We start from the raw sequence: 18,995 nt of genomic DNA on the forward strand, positions 1-18,995 counted from the left end.
ACAGTGTTGACTACACCTGAGTCACCTGCTCTGCAGCTTTAATGTTGGGCCAGTTAATGAGCTGTACCCCCTCTTTGTGTCTGTGTAAGTGGGAAATGGTTTAAATGATTATTTGAACCAGTTCAATGAAGCGAAAGGTGGCTGACAGAGTGCTGTTTGCTCCAATTTACTCCACAGTGAATGAAAACATGGCTGCTAACTTTAAATGATTTTTAAAAATCCACAAATTTAAAAGGAACAAGTTGTACAAGCACAAAAAAATGAAGGTCCCTTTTTGCAGTGGTCTTTTCTTGTGAGTGTACACCAACCATGGTGGATATGTGTCAACACACACTGCTTCACGTACAGCACAGGTTCAATGGATGTCATTTCATTAGGGTTGTGTTTTGTCCTCGCTACATGAAAAGACACTGACCTCGACGTGATTTGAACACGCAACCTTCTGATCTGGAGTCAGACGCGCTACCGTTGCGCCACGAGGTCTCACACCTGTGCATATTCTCTGACCTTACCCGTCATTACATTGGTTACAGAGCCGAACTATTCCTGTCTTTTATTCTGATTATAACATAGTCAGATTTGCACAGTTCGGGCCTGTACAGCTGTGGTTTAGCAGCATACACTGTTGTTTTTGGAACTTACAGGCAAGCACCTCACCATTGTCTTGCTTTTAAGAAGTTACTTCCGTTGTAGTAGTGAGATAAGCAGGGAGCTAGGTAGATTTCATTGTTACACATTCTTGAAGCATCAGTCAAAATAACCAACGGCCAAGATAATATCACAATTGAGCTGATTAAACTGCCAGATCAAAACATTGCATCAAGTCTGAGCACAGTTTTATATTGTAGGGAAAGAAATATAATGATTTGAGGTTGACGTCATACGGCGTACAGAGCAAAACTATCCCAACTGCTATCATCTTCCTGTCTCTCTGAGTAACAGATATCCACGTTAACAAAAATCCTCAAATGAACACAAAGATGTCGATAGAATTTAACAGACAGCTTTTTTATTCCAATCTTTTGTACACTGTAGTGAATCCTGATTGACAGGTTTGACATGGATCATTTGTCCACAGTGGTGTCATCACGTCACAGATAACTAAGCTTCATCATAATGTATTCCTGAAAGTGGTGATGTAACGTTCAGGTTTGAAATGAAAGTGCCATCTTCGTTCCTATCTCCTGATGTCTGATGTCTTAGGCGTGCTGCTGTGATCTTGTGAAATCTGAAAACATATCCTGTTTGTGTTTTCACACTGAACAGCACAGCTCTGAGATTTGGAGCAGTTCACTGAGCTGTGTGTTGATTTGACCTGTTGGTCTGCATGGTTGAAAATTATAGATGCTCTCTGGCTTCGTATGCTTGCATGTGCATCCACACACCTTATGATGCCTGTATGGTAGGTGCCATGGTTACGCACCAGGTGGGATCAGTGGTGAGAGCAATTGTTTAGCACCTGCTGTCTGAAACACTTTCTCTCGTCTCATTTAAAAAAAAAAAATCATCATCTGCTCTCATCATCTTTCTTCTGTGATCGTTTGGGGAAAGAAAGGAAGGAATGAAGTAGGAAATGGGAAGGAAGGCATAGAAAGGAAGAAAGGAAGCACTATAAATAAATAAATAGGAAGGAAGGAATAAATAAAATAAGGAAGGAAATAATCTAAATGAAAACTGCAATCTGACACATACATGTAGGCCTAATATATTTTCTCATTTTCATTTTATCCATCTGATGCTGTGAATACCTGCTCCTCCATGTGGTTGTCTGGCCTCATTACATTTCTTATCAGAGTATTTAGTTCCATTCCTCTGATAACATTTAACATTCTTGTTAGACCAAAGAAGAGGCCCAATAATAGTCTTTTATTTAATTGTAGTTGTATATTGCCTTTTAAAAGCTTATTCTACTTCGATTTTGTACCTTATACGTAACAAACCCTCAACAATAACAGTCAGTGTAAAAAAAGAAAAAAGAAACCCTCTGGTTACGAGACAGATCAACTGTAGTAAAACTTCTGAGAGTTGCAGTGAATGGCAGCTCAGCTGAATATTGACTTGAACAGTTCACTTTACACCAGTGGAGCAGCCATCTGTCTCTGCTTGTTATCTCAGAGTGTGGGTGTTTGCCTTTTTTATGTGTATATAGTTGTAGTAGTAAATCCAGTCTGTCCAGTTCTTTGAATCAGTTACTGCCTACATCCATGTTTTACTATCTAATCTACCAACAGGCACAACAGCATCCAATCAGTTTATCCTGGCCTGATCATTTTAACCCATGAAGGACGACATATGGCTTTTATTGTAATGATCATGCAGTAGTGCTTCCACAGGGGGAGTGTGAAGATTCTCTACCAGGGGCGGTTCATATCTTTGTATCACAGGTTTCTGTCTCAGTTTCGGAATCGTCACACACTTTTACCACACATTTTCGGGGCCTGTGCTTGACCTAATGCAGTTATTACATAATGTGAAGTGAAAATAGATTCAGCCGACACAATATCTTGTCACGGTTAATACGGTAATTTCAAAAGCATTTCAAGGATCCATTGGTGTCGCATTATTCAGCAGTAATCAAGAAGCGCCATTTATATATTGTTAAGTCATTGTTGAGCTGTTATTGAGCTGAGAGAGTTTGCTGTACTTGTGTAGTTGATCCACATGTTATCAGTTTCATCCCCACACATGTGAGACAAACTCTTTTGTCTCAATTTGCTTAAACTCACACTTGCTGTTTTGTGAGCGTCCATATGCTGACAAGTAATGCAACAAGCTGTGTACTATTGGGTTCTGCATGGTGCACTAAAAAAAATGATACAAAAGTATCAACTTCAAACGGTTTAATTTACCTTACATTCGTAGCCAGACATGATGTACACTGTTGTATTCACACATTATTAGCATACTGTGTTCACAGTGCACTGACTGATTTACACAGATGATGGCACAGGTTCATTCAAATTCTATTTGGAGTGTTTGTGTTCCTCTTCAACCCAAAATACACTGACCCCGACATGATTTGAACACGCAACCTTCTGATCTGGAGTCAGACGCGCTACCGTTGCGCCACGAGGTCTCACACTTTAGCTGGTTCTTTGACCTACAACAAATCATCATCATGGCAGAGCAGACCTATTCCACCCATTTGTCTTCCAGTCTTTCCCTGAGATTAAAATAAAATTTAGTTATCCAGATTTGCTTTGTTCAGGCCCTGTTCCATGCAAACTATCATATCCTGTGAATGTCTGCCTGTGCAGCTGTAGTTTAGCAGCATACACAGTTGTTACCGCAGCTTTTGGAAAACACCTCGCCATTGTGAAGTTACTTCCCTGGCACCAAAGAGAATCAACTGAGGTAGATTACAGTTTAGATTATTTCTGCAACATTAGTCACAACAGCCATCGGCCAAGATAATATCACAATTGAGATGATAAAACTTTCAGATCAAACCATTTCATCAAGTCTGATCACAATTTTAAATTGTAGGGGAAAACAAAATAATGATCTCAACTCAATGTCAAACTATGGTTTCAACAAGTAAAACTCTTCTACCCAAAACAAAGTAAAAGACGTGTTTACAGGTTGCTGGAAGGATCAGTGCTACTGTCTGAACAGGATTGACTAACCACTCACCTTTAGGCCATGATGAGCTATTTCATAAACAAAATGTGCAACTGTTTTCATGCTGGAAACAGTAGCAACAGCAGAGACATAGAGTTGTATATCTTATACAAAGTATAAACATCAGACTTTTTATTTTCTTTAATGTTTATTTCCCACTTAATCGAAAAAAGAGTAAAATTCCGACAGAGTGCAGCCCCGTTTCACAAGTCATCACATCAGACATCTTCAGTACTGTTAATATACTTTACCAAACATACAGTAGGCAGGGTGGGACTGTACAATAAGGTCTGTCACTGAGACTGTTCTGTGTAAATGAAGATCTTATATCTACTGTGTGTCACTGCAGTAACGAGGAAAGTAAACAGAGCAGCAGGGAGTTGATAACTACTGTTTTCACTTTGCAAGTTTCTGGCATTAAGCACGTTTCAGTCCTACAGTTGGGAGCATCCAAACTGTTAAAATCAGGCCGTGGTTCAGCAGTTGGATTTCTCATGCTGTGATTCATTTTCAGTCACAGAGCTGCGTGTTGCAGCCTGTTTGTCTCGGCTCCACAGATCTTCACATCAATGATCTCACCTCTTTTTTAACTGAACAACAAATATGGGAGTGTGTATTTGTTGAGATGAGGTTTGGTTTCTGTTGACCTTATAATGCGAAATTTAACTCTATGTCTCTGTTTCTTTTCTGATGAGTGCTGATTGTTTTGGGTTCATATTTGCTCAGATCACTTTGATATTCAGCCCAGGTCATTTTACTTCCGTCCGTCCATGATGTTTAAGCTTAACATATTTTACTTGTAATGTAATATTAGCTTTTGTTGGAGTGTTAGTCTATAATCATTCCGCTGCCTGTCGATATTTAGTATTTAGTATATTCAGTTGTCACAAGCTTTTGGTACACTGCTGCCACCAACTGGACTGAAGTGTGAAGTGGTAGATTAGTGTAGGAACAGCTCATTTTGGGGTTTTATCTGGAAATATAATACCTGAACATTATTTAATCTACATTATTTAAATCTTGACAAATATAGAAAGTGCATTTATTTCTTACAAACTCAGGATGTATCTCTTCTGTCTTCTACTGATGAGCTTGTTGTGTAATGGTCGTGTTTTTGACTCATCATCAGCGGGTTGATTTACCAAATCACCTTAATTATTTAAAATGCTTTTCCTGCGACTGTAGCATCATTGATGGTTTCACGTTGGCCTGGTTAGACAAAAACTAGACAGGTGAATACTTGACAAACTAGTGATGAATCCCTCTCTCTGTCAATATGTCACTGCTGCTGTTTAATTCTTTTTTATTATTATTTCACAGGGACAAACTGTAGAGTTTGCATTTAATCCTTTTGTCTGACAAGTATGCATATTCTGTCCACCTATTTATTTTTATGTGGACAGCACATTATGCTTTTGTTTCTATTAAACACTATTCCAGTTTATTTAATTATTTTTGGTACACCTGGCATGGGGCCAGATATAGTATTTAAAAAGGGATTTCATTGTGGCATGTTAATTGGAATTTAACATTTAGTTTTGTCGCGTATCGCCCATGTGTCCAGATGGGGAGAGGACAAGGCACGAGAGTAAAAAACATCACACTGGCTTTTTGAAGAATTCAATTTAAAAAATAGATGAAATATTCCTGCTAATGCTGTATTAAAATAAGTTCAACATTTCTTTACTAAAGTTACTAACTAACTATTCTATAAAACAGCAGCTTAATATGAGCCCACTGTGGTTCATGATTTATTTTTATGTAGAAACATGTAAAAAAAGATCTTTCCCTCTGGGTTTTTCACAACTGCCTCTCTGTGCGAAGCTGATGCATGGTGTGCAGATACATAATAGTTATTGCAACTCCCCGCCTCTACAATTAGCCTTTTAAGTCTATACCAGGGCTGAATGAGCCCCGTGGTAAGAGAAGTAACGTCATACAAATGCTTCGGTTAATCTAGTGACGAGGAAGACGATGGAAACAGAGAGCAGAAAGCCTGAGGTTAGTCTTTAGAAAATTCATTCAGTGTGAAAAAACTTATAGCTGTGTAATGACTGGGAAATGGCTGTATATAACCAGATGGCAATAAGGCAATTAAAATGACTCCTGGTTAGATAATGGCCCAAGCTAAGGAAACCACAATATGCTTTGGAATGAGTCTATAATGCAATGAAATGGGCGTGATATGGGCAATTAGATCAAATAAGATTAAACTTTAATGGTCATAGCAGTTAGGGATTTTGATGGATTGGACTTATTTGTCTGATGTTAGTGCGACGTAGCATTTGATCTCACTGGAGAAGAGAACAGGCGGAAGGTTTACTCTGGATTCTGTGCGTCTGTTGGAAATTGAGAGTAAACGCTGCGCTCTCATGATGCTCAGTCACACAACTAATGTTTAAAATGTTTATTGCAGCAGCAGTAGTTCGAGTTTGGCGTTGAATACGTTGATATAATAGCGCAAGTCAAGGTGCATTATCATTCTTGTGATGACTAGTGCTTAGTTTCCTCCTCACTTCAAAAAGTATTAACCCTGTACACTTGCTTGAGCCTCATCCAGCTTCTCAGCTTGCTTAGTGTGCTGTTAGGTGTCTGGATAATTTGTCCGAAGGGACCTTGATAACAAATAAGTGAGGCTGATTAGCTGGGTCCCCAGAGAGCGTGTGGTCTGGATCTCCCTCATTAACAGAGGTGAGCTAAAGCAAACCCGTCCCCTGGGTTTAATGAGTGAGGGGGCGAAAGGTGAATTCTCAAGGGTGATCGACAGAGAAATCTCATTCTATCGGAACCTGAATCACTTGAATCAGCCCTTCTGTGTTGTGTGTTTTCACAGCAGGTGCATGCTGCATGGACATGAAAACTGACGGATACTGCAGTGACACTTGTTCACCACAGTGTGGCAATCAAGCCCAGGTTATAGCAACATGCAGTAGCACCTGTATTGTATCTGCTGCATAGAAAAATATATTTTTGTTGGTAATTATTATTTAACCTCTGAATTACAGACACATTTCATTTATGATGGGGAAAATACCAAATGTAGAAGGTGAACTGAACCGACTGCCTCTTACATGTGCTTATATAGTCTGTGGATAATGAGTGGCACATTCATAGCTCCTATGGTTGAGCTCCTTACACAATTGGCATTTTCTTGGCCCCTGAAGTTGGCATTGCCATGGCAACGGCGGTCGGGTGCCAACTGGGCACCTGTGTTGGGTCGAGATCAAGCCGTGAGTGAAATTAGCCAAGGCTAAATCAGGGTACCAGCAGCTGCCCCCTGGTACCAGAACACTGCCGGGGGAAATCAAAGACTAATTACTGTGTTTGTCTGTGTGTGTGTGTGAGCACGTGTTTGCGTATATGTGTATTTGTGTGAATGCAGTTTATTTTGGCCCAGATTGAAGACTATTGTGTCTGGTTGTATGTCTCTCACCATCATCCCTCCATCACATGTTATGCGTTCATCGTACACATCTTGGATTTATTTGATATTTCCTGTACATCTCTACAACCCACTGGCATGAGTTATCTGCCTTGTGAAGAACTGAATATTTTAATGGATCCATAGAGCCTTTTTTGCAGTACAGTATGATAAAGTCTGAGTAAGTAAAAACCATCAAAGCGTTCTTACATCTTTGGATTCTGCTAATGCAGATGTTGTCAGATTTTCGCTGGCATGTCTCTGTTCACACTGCGCAACCTACCAGTTTTATCAATCACTAAACATGATAGGGAGAGGAACTAAAAAAAAGGTGAATGTTGAATATCTGTGAAATAATAGTCCGCACGATAGCACCAGAAAACTCTCACTTTATTTTCTCCCACATAAATATAATTCATTCATTTCTGTATTATATTTAGCAATTCGCTTGGTTAATTGGAGCAAGAGCACATTATTAACACACTCAAATAAAGAGATTTTTGTGATGTAAGTTTCTTTTATTAATAATAAGAATAATAAAGATCTCCCTAATAAATGAGACATCACACTCATTTGTTCACACGAGAACGTACACAGGAACACAGAGCCATAGTCACACATGCCAGCACAAAGAGTATATCCTGACAGATGCTCACCCTGCTGTAGTCAGCTGTAATTAGCCTGTAAGGACCAGAGTCGGCTCTGCAAACTAAGTGCTGTAACAGAATTTATCCTCACTTCCGATGCTGTGCCTCCAGGTTTGCAGGCGGCAACAAGCACTTTTTCATTTCATTTTCCTCTGGGGCTTTAGATTTATTGTCTGTTGCTGCTTGTTTATTAGGCTCCTAGTTTTTGAACCATACGTACCTGGGGTAGGTTTGTTCAGCACTGTTCTTTTTTCAGCAAATCCCTCCTTCCCACTTATGTAGTTATAATCCCTCACTAAGGGGAGCTGGCCAGTGTAACTTCTCTGGAGAACCACAGATCTTTATTGTTTGTAACTCCATAGTGTGTTGGTCAGTGCACTCTTGTGTTTTATATGATAGACTCACTGTTACTCCATGTAACTTTTTGAAGTGCACCCTTAATCCAATAGAAATAGAACATGTATTAGTCCAGGTGATGTTTTATTTCTCTATGCACTCTAAACACAGGCTACATATATTGTGTAAGCAAAGTATGTAACGTTATGTCTTTCTTTGTTCTGCAAACAAATTTTACTAATTTGATAGCTTTCTGCCAGGAAGTCTTTACAATGTCAAGTGAGCAGGTTGTGGTCCATGAATTGGCTAAACACAGGATTGCCCCCTGGGCGACCAATGTTCAAATTCAGCTCTGTCTTTTTTACTACACTTATTATTTTCTGGATTTTCTTCAGTTTTATTTTATATTTAAGAGGAAGGCTGTAATGTGTTTTGTATTCTTGTGTTTATTTCCCCATTCTTTGTAAAGCTTTGTGCTATAAAAATGCAAATACAAAGTTGTTTTGTATGTTATTTTAAATAATGTACAATATAACCATGCAAAACATTTTTTTACACATACCTCTCAGGGCTTCTGTAGATTAGAGAGGTGTGTGTATAGACTGTCACTTGGGTTGATAGTCTGGAACAAAGGTCACCAGACAGCCCTGAACATTGAGCATGACCACTTGCTGAAGCTACTGATGTAGACTTGCTGAACCACACGTATAGATGACACTGAACCATTCTTGTCGACAAAACCACAGCTTTGGCTCTATAGCATATGCATTGTGACATATGCATCCCTGTGCCTGCGGTAAGAACGATGTAACTTCACATTGAAAAGCAGCAGGATACTCTTCCATCTTCTGCTGCGGTTTCCTTTAAAACGGGTGAAATCAGGTCATGTCACCAAGTGTTTCTTTCAGCTCCAAGGCGACCCAGCTAGTCACGTAGGTGTCTTTGATTTCTCCTCCATGACAGCTCCCCTACAGGAAGAGATTTCTGCCAACGCGCCAAATTGCTACTGACATGGCGACGACTCGCCGGAAAACTGTCTGGAAATGCCAGAGTGTTTAACTAGAGCTGTTGATAAACAGTGCCAAAATTAGAAAAAGTGGAAGGACCCAACACAGAAAGAAAGAAAGTGTAGATATTAACATGTAAAACAATCATACACATGCTATAGTGGAGATGTACACTATCACCCTCATATTGTGCATGTGTGTGTCATGCAAGAGGATGTTTGTCCTGGTTGACAGCTGTCAGGATTGCTTTGGTTCCAGTGTCTGGATACTTCGCCAAATGAGCCTATTATCTGCAGCGGTGGGGTCCTGAGGAGGGGCCTGGTGTCGCCCCTCGGGGGTGGATTTGGGTCGGCCGCCACAAGACAGGCCTTAAACTGACGTGACAGATACAGGCCCCCTGCTGAGAACCCGCCGCCCTTCCAAAGACCCCCAGAGGGAAGTACCTATGAGCGCTAAGATAACAAAGGACTGAGAGACACAGGATAAGATGTCGCCCTGGTTTCCAATTGAAAACTGAATGAGTTTCCTTATGTGTTTTTATCATTATATGTCATAATGTGGCTGCAGTTAGATTCCAGAGGAAGGAATCTCCTCACGAGGGCCTTCCCCACCTCGCCTCATGGGGGCAACAGTGCATTCTCCATGTGGCTCCAAACTACGACCGTCTGCTTGGAAATTTTGTCTTAGAAAATCAAAAGAAGTGCAGCCTTAAACAGAAACTTCAATCTACCATCAATTGCTTATTCTTTTGAATATAGACCAATTTCTCTCTCACCCTGCTGCCTCTCAGCTCCTTGTTAAACCAAGCGGGTCGCTCTTCTGCATGACAAGTATCCTGGTGTAGCTTTTGTCTCTAGAGTTTTCAGACCATGAGTGGCTGTTTTGTACACTTGACTACTTCTCTCAAAACCATATACAATTACCCTCACAGATCCAAAGTCACTCCAAGGTTGTGTATGAAAATTGGCTCTCAAATAGACTTTGAAAGGCGTTGCTCTGCTTTAAACTGGGTCAATTTATTACAGGCGTTGTGATATACGCCAGGCTATTGGGGTTATTGATTGGGTTTAAATATTTTAGTAATTAGCAGAGCTGTGACCAACGCTAATAGAAGACAAAGACTTCTGTCTATACATGTGCAGTCAGCATGAACCCACAAAAATGTAAGATAGAATAATGAAAGACATCCGAGCAAGGAAGGAAGGAAGCATATACTGTAGGAAGGAAAGGAGAAACTGAAAGTGGAGTGCAAGCATTGCCACAAGCTAAGCTGAATCTGCCGTTGCCGGCTGGCGTCGTACCAAGCTCTAGTTGACTCTGGTCCAAGGAGGTAGAAAGGCGGTGCCAGGGCTTGCGAAGCTAAGCCTGGTTTGGAGAGCTTCAGACAGGCATATTGTAGCAGTCAGAGAGCTGAATCCCTTCTAACACCGCGGTGCTGTGCGCCCTCACTGCCTCACTTCTCATGAGAAAACGCTAAAGACCTCTTCAGATCTGCTAAAACCCTGGAGGCTTACACACATGCTGAAGCACCTCGTGCTTTCTCCTTGCACAGCTGCTGGTCCATGTGATGTACACGGAATTGAAGTGCTGCAAACTTCTTTATACCAAATGCAAAATTGTCAGTCAAAACAGCAGATACATTTTTCGAGGCATTATTCGAGATCTTCACATAGCACATATCATTTTCCCACAGAATTTTATTCCTGGCAGGATGGAAAGTTTGGAAAATGTTTCTTCTACGGTGACTAATACAGCTCCTACTGTGATGGTTACAACTACTAATAGTAGTCTCACCACTGCTTTTACTGCTCCTAGACCACTGTTTCTTCAATTACAGGAAAGCTGACATGAGTGTCTTAACCACTTGGTCAAAGGAAAACAAAACAGCAATTTTGAGAATGGTGTCAGTCAATATTAAACCAGAAATACTCCTCTACTTCCTGCTACTCAAATGTAAAGATTTGCTGCTGCTGTTAAAGCCAGAGTTTCTTGATCACCACCTTGTGGCTGGCTGCAGAATAGGTCATAAATCCTGTCTTCTCCATGTTAATAGTTTTGGCATGGGCCAAACTAAAAAGTCAAATACATTTTCCTTGAAGATGGTTTCTGCCATTTGAGGTAGTTGTTATAACACTGATCATTCTTTTAGTTTCTGATAAAGATGTCAATAACCGGGTGAAACATTATATTTGAAAACTGAGACTGACTTCTGATTGGTTAGGAATCCATTGATTTCCCATTGATGGCTCCATCCCCCAATCTTTACTGTGCAGAGTCCAAATACACACGATGGTGGGTTCGTATCCTGGGTACTTTAACTTAATTTCTGGGTAGTGGGAGGGAGAGACACGCGTCGCCCATCTTTATACTTCAAGCAGTATATTCAAACATGATTATATATTACATTAATATTTTTATCCCACCCTGGGCTTTCTACAATTTAATAGGACAAACAATGAAGCAATTAATCAAGAAAAATGTGTTGCAGCCCTTGAATACAACTGCTTCAATAATTGTGCTAATGATGCACATAATATTGATTAATTTGATGCAATGAAATTTAATTTAAACAATATTAAAAATAATTCGGATTCTGAAGTTTATCGAGGACAAACAGCAAATTAGTCGTCTCTGACATTAATATGGAAACATCGTCTGTCTCTGTCTTTGTGTCCTACCGTGTCCCTGCGCTAGACGTCAAGAGTACGAAGAGTTCTTTGTATTCATGGTGGAGGGTATCTGAAGGTCAGTGGGCCAATTTGAGAGAGTGTGTCTCAGTGTGTGTCTTTGTGTGCAGCCATGGTTGTATCCAGAAGGGATTTTTTAGGCGGAATTTCATCGGAATCCACCACCACAACGTCCTCCTTCTCCTTTAGTGTTAAAAAAAAAGCTCATTCATCACATACAGTGTGTGTGGGTGTCTGTGGTTGTGTGCGTATAGTATGTGTGTGTGGTACTGCATGGGGAATCTTGAGAGAGTCCCTGCATGAATGCCTTATGTCTCTTCAACAACAGATGTACCACAGCCTAAGGTTGTAGCTCGTTATGTGAGTATGTGTGTGTGTGCGTGCAAGTGCGCGTGTGTTTGGGAAGACGGCATGCTATTCCTATTCAGGAGTCAGTGGGGAATTTTCCTATAAGGCAGAAATAATAGGCACCCATTTATCTCTGACGACGTTCATCCATCAGACGTACACCTACACACACACACACACACACACACACACACGCACACACACACACGATGGGTTGTGATATTATTGCTCTCCTGTGCCAGAAGCTCTGTCCTGTATACACGCATTAGTGTGACTGTCTGTCTTTACACAGAGGAAGACAAATCACGTGTGATGTGCCGTATTGTCCCCTGTCAGTAACTCTCTATTTTATTGTTTAGGGCCAATACACTGTAAAAGCCCTGATTCACTCAGCGAAAGTGTGTGTGTGTGTGGCCTCACCTGCTGTTGACGCTCCCAAAGGACACACAAACAACACTCTCCATGGCCATTAGATGAAAGTCTCTGCTTTGTTTTATGCGCATACCGTCAGTGCATGTCTTGTGTGGCCTATTTTACTCCTGGAAGCATCTAAATTCACTGCTTTCTGCTCTGATGTTTTGTTATGACAACTGGAATTTCCATCCTCGCCTCTTTATTGTCTTCATTAAGCTGTTCACTCTCTGCTCCTCCACTGCTTTGTCTTCATAAGCTCTTAAACAGTCCATGAGATGAGACAGAAGGCAAGAGACAGACCTTGCTTTTCCTCTCTAATCCCATATTGATCACAAGGCAGTGAATGAACTGCACACAGATGAGCTGACGCTATTGATCACAGTAACACCCCCCCCCCCACACACACACATATGCAAACATTAATTTACCTTTTACCAGAAGGCTTCTTAAAGTAAACTCTCCATCCCGACTACAGACGTTTTACTGAGCAGAAAGTGACAGTTACACAGTGTAAAGTGGTGAAGATGGGAAGAGACGCTGCCAATGTAAAAGTGAGCGAGTTCAGGCTCCACATTAGGGAAATTAATCTTCTGCAGCTCAAACGGAAACAGAAAATTGGATGTGGTCTTCTTTTTCCAACCACTAAACATTTAACCAAATCCACATGTAGTCATCATCATTTTAAACTAATTGCATCTCTGATATTTATGTTTTAAATAGTGCTGTCAATAGATTAAAATATTTAATCGCGATTAATCGCATTTATGTAATAGTTAACTCAAAATTAATCTATTAAATTTGTATCTATTCTAAAGGTCCCTTCATTTATTTTTTCCCCATCATTTTTTTTTTTTTTAATGCTCTATCAACATGGACAAGTGGATTGGCTTGCTTTATGCAAATGTTTTATTTTATTGAAAATCAACATTGCCAAACAGGGCGCTACAAAATAAAATTATAAAGTGCACATTTCAGGTAAACAAGGACTCAGCCTATAGTGCAGTTAAACCATGGCTTAATATTTTCTTTTTTTCAAGTTTGCTTTGAACATAGCAGTCAGGCCTCTCAGAACTGTGTAGGGCTATTTGAGTCCTCCCCATATTTGTGGGAAATGTATGAAATAAGAAGTACCCTGTTTTTAAATAAATAAAAACATATAGCTGGAGCTAGTAGCTTAAAAATATATATTTTAGTTGGCGAAATATTAAAACAAAAAGCGAGAGCAGGTCAGACTGGAGGCGAACACAGATACTGCAGCTCGGTAGAAACCAACTGCAGCTTCTGCACTTATCGAGAAGCTGCGGCGCTGGTCTCTGATCAGCTGAGACCAGAGAAACTCTGTGTTTTCACTGTTTCAATAGTTAAGAAGCAGTGAGTCACTGAGCTCTGATCGCACTGTGTTTTTCTCTGAGCGAGTGCGCGGGTGCAGGGGGCGGGGCTACGGTGCGCTATCTGGAACCACACACACACACACAGACGCACACACACAGACGCACACACACACTCGCCCGCTCCTTGTACTTCATTACGGCCTGACGATGTTGTTTTAAAAAATGATTGTGACTTAGTCAACCACCAACATGCAAAAGCGTGTGTCACACGGCGAAAGCGTGAGAGTTGGCAGCTCTGCGTTAATCTCGCGATAAAAAAATTAACGGCGTTAAAATGGGTTTGCGTTAACGCCGTTAATAACGCGTTAAACTGCACTAGTTTTAAAGCATGGCCGTTGTTATTTCAGCCTCGCCGCACTCACCATTACCATCCCCCTTAGTTTATTACAGGGATATCTAGTGATTCAGATTTTTTTAAATCAAACTTCACAGAAATGTTTTTCAGGTATTCAAGTTGTCCCGTTTTATATTTTGGGGTGTCTTTACATCACATTCTTTTTATTGTATTTCCACGGCAACGTTTCACTAATGATCAATAGAAAATTATTTAATATGCATTTCCTGTGTACTTTAATGATCCGTAAGTCTTTTTTAAACAATCAGCTGAAGAACATTCTGAATTCAGGTCACTGTAGACGCTTTCAGACATAACCTGCGGATAAAGTCTGGAGAACTTACACGCTGTTTGCTTTTAACACAAACCCAACGCAGCGGGAGTTTCACAGACGTGTTCACGAAAGCAACAAATCCACATTAGACACAAAGGGATTTTTTAATTTTGCTGCGGAGATCACGTATTCTTTACAAACAGACACTGGTGTCTGCTCTTGTCGTCACAAATTCTGTAGACATCTTCGTCTGTGTCTTCTATGTATATGTGTATGTATGTGTGCTTTCACCCTGAGATTTTTGTTTTCTTTTTGTCTTTTTCATTTTTGTGTCTCCCCATTCGCTCGCTGTGAATCCAGCTGGGGATCCCCTGCTGGGTCCCCACATCAGTTTCCCCTAACTTTCTGCAGACTTTATACAAGCGAGCCAGGCAGAGAATGTCCGCAGATAATCCTGAGGCCCTCACTCAAACATTTGCGTTAACAAATTCACCCTCAGAAAATGCAGAGAGTCTCTGGAGTTCAGTGTATTTCTGATAGCAATTTACAAAGGCAATAACAGCATCAAAGGTGCTATCTGACCTCTGACCATGTTGTGTCAGAAAGTAAAGGAACAGAGAATCAATTAATACATTATATAATGTTTCACCAAGTATATGTAGTTAATTTAAGTAGCCATTACACCACATAGACACCTTTTAAAACTGAAGGGCACTCAGTTGTGCCTATACCTCCACCTTGGGCCAAACAGTCCCCTTAAATTCAATAGAGCTGCATATGTTGAAAAATACTCTCCCTTTGTTAAAGAAAGTGAAAATAAATTCCTACATCTGCCCCCTGTAATCTTTCTTTGAAACAAACCAACCAACCAGCTAACAGGGGTGACAACATTGTAAGTTCCTTTTCTTTTTTATAACGAGGACCTTGAAGCTTCAATAGCACAAACACCATGTATCATTAATAGACATAAGAAATAGTTTTGGTTCATTATTTCTATTTATAAGTGAAATAATGGCGAGTGCAGCTGCCAGTGATGGCAGCATGTTAATAATTCATGGCAGAAAATAACAACGCCAGATGTGCCACATTCAAATAAGGTTCTTTGAACAGCAACTGAGTAACACATCGTCATGACCAACAACCACAAGAAACCTTTCTTATTTTGGGGCACGCCTGTTTTCTTCTTTGGGAGCGTGCAGATGGGACAGTCTATGGTTTTTGTTTTTCACAAACTATGGTTTGTTTTTCACAAACCATAGACTGTAAGTGGAGCGTGTGTGTGTGTGTGTGTGTGTGTGCGTGTGTGTGTTTGTGTGATCAAGTTGTTGAACAGTAGAGGAGTTAATGTACAGCATGTGTTAGATATAGAGTGGAAGAGGGCAGCGTCATAGTTTAATGTTGTGCGTGTTTGAGATACTGACAATTTTATGTTAGAAAACATAAATTTAAGCGTAGACTCACACACGCACACGCATACACAAACACACACAAGCTGAGACCTGAATCCAGGTTGCTCCATCAACAACACATGATGATATATTATTCAACATGTTACCGATACGCTTATTATGTGATAGAGTAGGATGGAAAAAAGAGGACAGAGAGAGAGACTGCAAGGGGAAGAAAAATGAAAAAACACACTGACAAAGCTTTTGCACATCTGTCAAGTGAAAAGATCTTTGCTCAGTCTTTGTTCTGAGCTTCTTCACCCTTTTCCCTTTACCCGTCTCATTTCTATTTAAGATGAATAAGTTATAGTTTAATATTTAATCTGATAGATATAAAAGTGTGTTTATATCGAGACACTGCTTCCACACGCAAACACAATCCTCACCCTGAGCGAAGCATATAACTCCCTGATGTGGCTGGTGTTAGTCTGCATGTGTGTGTGTTTGTGTGTGTGTGTGTGTGTGTGTGTGTGTGTGTGTGTGTGTGTGTGTGTGTGTGTGTGTGTGTGTGTGTGTGTGTGTGCTCTCGTAGTGCCATGCTCCAATTACCAGTCCTATTAGCACAGGTGTGGCACCTGAGACCTGCATAACAGCGCCAGGAGAATCCTCTCACCGCAGCACGTCTTAACACAATATTTGTAGGACCAGCCCCTGATTTAGTTTGACAAAGAAATACCTGTGACATTTGGTTCTGAAGCCCAAGTTAATATTTTGTCATGTGGGTGTGAAAATTAGTTTTTTTCTGCAGGGGGAGGAGAAATTCAGAGCAACATTTTAGCCACACATTACTTGGGAGGCAGAATAAATTGAATTAAAGTGAACTGTAAAGCATTTACCTCGTCAGTAGTGTTTCATATGAGGAGAGGGTCATAAAGCAAATTCGGCTTTTCCTCCATAAAGAGCTCAGAAGTAGAATATTATAACACTCTGGAAGATAAATCTGTTTTAAACAAGGCTTAGACAAAGCAGCGAGGGTTGTGGTTCCTCATGCAAATCAGTGTGTTGTGTTGCCTTTTTATTCACCTGTCATTTTGTTCGGCATTTTGGTGTTGCCCCTGATGGTTTGTCACAGATGAAACATGAGGAGTTACCTTAATATCATGCAACAAAAGCAGTTTGTGTTTTAATTGAATTTGAAAATAAATGACTTGTCCGAATGGTCATTTTTATGCTGAGCATATCCACTCGTTCCACAAGCCGTCTGCACCACTTTTTGTTTTTCATTTCTTTATCATCCTTGCCCCATCAGTCCAGTCCTGTCCAGCAGCTGGGTCCGGCAGTTTGGCAGAAAAGTCACCCTGGCCCAGCCCAGCCCCCTCTCATAAGTTGGCACTGTGCCCTCTCTGTTGCCTCTTACATTTCTCCACAAGTGGGTCCAACACCATACAAGTGTATTTGTCTCTAGGCAACCTTGTTTTTTCACCTGAGCACCAGAGTTTGCACTTTATTAAGTTACAGAAAAGCTGTTGTCAGCAAACACTTGAACTGAACTGCTAAGAGTTTGATGTTTTGTCAGTAATAATGTCTTGGAGAGACAGAGAGAGACAGAAAAAGAAAAGCGTGAGGTATTTGAAGTGTCAGGCTGGAGGTTTATATGAATATCAGAGTTTTATTCCCACAAGAGCAGGTGATGTGGCGATGAACACACTGACAGGTGGTGTCGTCAGCTGTGTGCATTTGTGAGTGTGTGTGGGTCTGTGTGTGAGTTCAAGTGTCTGTTTTTTTTTGTGTGCTTTGCACTTCTTTTGCTTAAGGTTAGGATGTGTCTAAGTGTCTGGGTGAACATGTTTGTGTGGGTTTTGATTTGTTTTGTTTGTGTGGATGCAGTTAGGTTTCTGTAGTACAATGTGTGTGTGTGGTTGTGTGTGTCTGTGTGTGTGTGAGTGTGTTTGTGTGTGTGTGTGTGTGTGCGTGTATGTGTGTGTGTGTGTGTGTGTGTGTGTGTGTGTATGTGTATACTGCATGTGAGGTAGGGTAGAACGGCCAAGATGACATATTGAAATACACCACCCATGACTCCTGGGAAACATGTGCTGTATAAAATATATACAATCGATAGCATAATGTTATAGTATACAACCAAAACTTGAAGTATTAGAGTAAAGTGACATGGCATTATAAATTGTACTGTACGGTAGAGGGTTAGGGTTAATAAATTGTAGAACTACAATCTTTAGAAATGCTCTGTTTTTCTAAGAGGGAGATAAAATGAAAACACACTGTGTAACTAAATTCCTGTCAAGTCTTTGCAACTGTTTGTGTTTTATTGGAGCAACCATATTATAGATTATTATAGATTGAAACTTTCCAGCTTAGCTTTACAACTGGTTCATTTACAAAACTCATTCAGTGATAATGGTACAAAAGAAGACCAAGCAAACCACATCGTTAAGGATTTATGCAAATATATACTGTTACTAGGCCTTAGCACATGACATGTCATTTTTCAGTTTTTAGTCAGCTGAATGATAAACCATTCACGTCAGCAGTGTATTGTTAACACACAACATTTTTATTTAAAGCCTTTTCAGTATAAAACAAGACATTTAAAAACAAAACAGAACAGAGCAGACGTTGAAAAGTTACCAGATACATCATGGAATATCAATTTCATCTTAAACGCCTCCATTTCTTACCACAAATGGTGCAAACTTGTCTGTGCTTTGGTTTACCCATTAAACACAGAATACAAAAAACCACATACACTGAAGGGACACAAGGGAATTTTTGATCTATACCAAACATCTCCTCATCCCACACTGACTCACTCAATGACATACATCAAAAGAAGTATAATCACCTCTCCGGGGTGTCAGGATGATCCACTGGTTGATATGAGAGCTTCTGCTACAGTGAGGTCTTTGACTTATGGTTTCTTCCAGGTTGGACTTCTCTGCAGATGCAGCAGGGGGCACTGTGGTACTGTTGGAGCCTATATAGTTAGACTGGTGAACAGTGTCAAATTCTTCTAAAGACAGGAAACCACTGCGGAGTCACTCTCAGAATTAACTTTAAATCTTTCCACATTAACAGGGTTGTTATTATGTAATGAGGTGTATCCGTTTGA

At 40.4% G+C, this 18,995-nt stretch overlaps 1 protein-coding gene and 2 non-coding genes across 4 annotated transcripts in view; 1 reads left to right on the forward strand and 2 right to left on the reverse strand.

Moving 5' to 3' along the window:
• Positions 1–18,995, forward strand: part of pard3aa (par-3 family cell polarity regulator alpha, a) — a 338,263-nt gene that overhangs the window by 41,301 nt on the left and 277,967 nt on the right. The gene's annotated exons all lie outside the window — the stretch shown is intronic.
• Positions 412–483, reverse strand: trnaw-cca (transfer RNA tryptophan (anticodon CCA)). Its single transcript has one exon. It is a non-coding gene; the product is annotated as a tRNA-Trp (tRNA).
• Positions 3,005–3,076, reverse strand: trnaw-cca (transfer RNA tryptophan (anticodon CCA)). Its single transcript has one exon. It is a non-coding gene; the product is annotated as a tRNA-Trp (tRNA).

This window comes from Platichthys flesus, chromosome 21 (genome assembly GCF_949316205.1).
Source record: "Platichthys flesus chromosome 21, fPlaFle2.1, whole genome shotgun sequence".
NCBI lineage: Eukaryota > Metazoa > Chordata > Actinopteri > Pleuronectiformes > Pleuronectidae > Platichthys > Platichthys flesus.